This window comes from Rattus norvegicus, chromosome 4 (genome assembly GCF_021556685.1).
Source record: "Rattus norvegicus strain SHRSP/BbbUtx chromosome 4, alternate assembly SHRSP_T2T, whole genome shotgun sequence".
Taxonomy (NCBI): Eukaryota; Metazoa; Chordata; class Mammalia; order Rodentia; family Muridae; genus Rattus; species Rattus norvegicus.
The window spans coordinates 136,769,651-136,771,489 of NC_141537.1; the positions used below are offsets into that span (position 1 = coordinate 136,769,651).

Genomic DNA, 1,839 nt, shown 5'->3' on the forward strand with positions numbered 1-1,839 from the left:
AGGACAGTTGTGGGGGAATCTTAGAAGCATACTCCTGGGAGAAGGTGCAAATGATTCATGAGAAGTTTTCTGTCAATCTAATATCCCCAAGTTGTACAACTACTAAAGGCCCATGATCATGCAACACCTGGGGATCAAGAAAAAGCAAGGAAGAACACATAAAATTTAATGCATCATTTGGCCCACATTTGTTGGAACTTTGTCAAGAAGCTGTGCTGGTTTTATGACTTTTGCTGTTCACACTAGTTATGGCTATGCCAGTAGAGATCACCCCTTAGGTATTATTCTAAGGGGAAAGTATATGCAATACAAAATTCATCCTCAAGAAAGTGATACAAAGCTTAGAGATTTCTTTGTTGGTTTTTCATTTGGATGACTTAACTAGAGATTAGAGTGGGGATTTGAAATAACCCATTATCACTGTAAAAGATAACCCCAGAGTATTTCCACCTTTCTTTCACTTGTTTTCTGTACTCTGACTCTCAGTCCGTGGATGCCTTTACCAGTAGAGTATGTTCTTGGGATAATAGAAAGTCTGATGTATTTTTAATCCAGCCAGCCAACTTGTGTCTCTTGAGTGGAGGATTGAAATCATTTGTTTTAGGGTTGTTGTTGAGAGATGCTTTACTACTTTCTGTAATTTTGTTGGTTGTCTTCTGGCTTCTGGCTGATTGAAGTAAGGTAAGGTTGTTTGTTTGTTTGTTCACTTTTTAAAATAAACTGTCTCATCTAAAGTTTCAGGGTTTTTCTGATTCAGTGTTTTGAATACAGTAAACTCCCTCCTGTCTATTGTTCAGCCAGTTCTCTCATGGAAATTCATCTTTTCTTAGCTTTGGTTATACAGACTGTCTTTATTAACTGTTAGAGTTATTGATGACTGATCTGATATTATTCTCCCTTTGCAGGTAAATTGGTATTTTGTCTTTACAGCTTTTACTATTAATTTGTGTACTTAACATCTTCACTATAATGTATTATGGAGAGCATCTTCTGTATTCCTATCTATTTGAGGTTCTCTTCTGCATCAATTTCTATTTTCTCCTCTAGGTTTTAAGACAGTTCCTGCTTCAGTTTTACTGACTATGCCATCTATGCCTCCAGTATTTACTGCAATTCTTCTCACATTACACAGGTTCTTAGGTTGTTTCTTTTGACAATTCTCTTAAGTTCTTGCCTATTGTGCTCTATGTGGTTTTATAGTATTTTTATTTTCTACATTGATTTTGGATGCAGTAATTCATCAGCCTTATCCTCAATCCAAAATATCCCCTTTTATGATTAATTCAGTTAATCCTTTATATTGGACCGGCATGTGTGGATTTTGACCTAGAGGGTTCAGAATTATTCAAACCTTCAATGTCTCTCTCGTTCTCTTTATAAGAAGGCATTTTAATGTACTCTCCTTCAAACAAACCTCATCTTTTCTCTGAGCTCTTGCAGTCTATGGTGTCTGATACATAATAGTTTTGCATATAGAAATGTATAATACAGGAATTTAGGCATAAAAATGTTTGCATTGACAGCACACATACTTTTATTTGGAGCAACACAGAGAAGATTAGCAATTAACAATAGCCCCTGTACAAGGACAACACTCATGCTTCTACAGCAATTCTTATTTTTATCATAGTTTCAGGCGAGTAAATTTTATTAAAAAAGAGCATAAAGCAATTTGAGTGAAGTATTAGGAAAGTAAATAAGTAAATGATATATTATAGTTTTGCATGTTCCCCAGGGTAGATGACCCAGAGTATTATAATATTTCAAGAACTGGACTTAGAAAATTTTCTGTGTTCATTTCCACTATTCTTGCATCTCTTTTGAGACTTGAAGCTATCA

General features: G+C 35.1%; 1 pseudogene; it reads left to right on the forward strand.

Annotated features, from left to right (window-relative positions):
• Positions 1-1,509: 1,509 nt before the first annotated feature.
• Positions 1,510-1,623, forward strand: LOC120102607 (U6 spliceosomal RNA; annotated as a pseudogene).
• Positions 1,624-1,839: the final 216 nt, after the last annotated feature.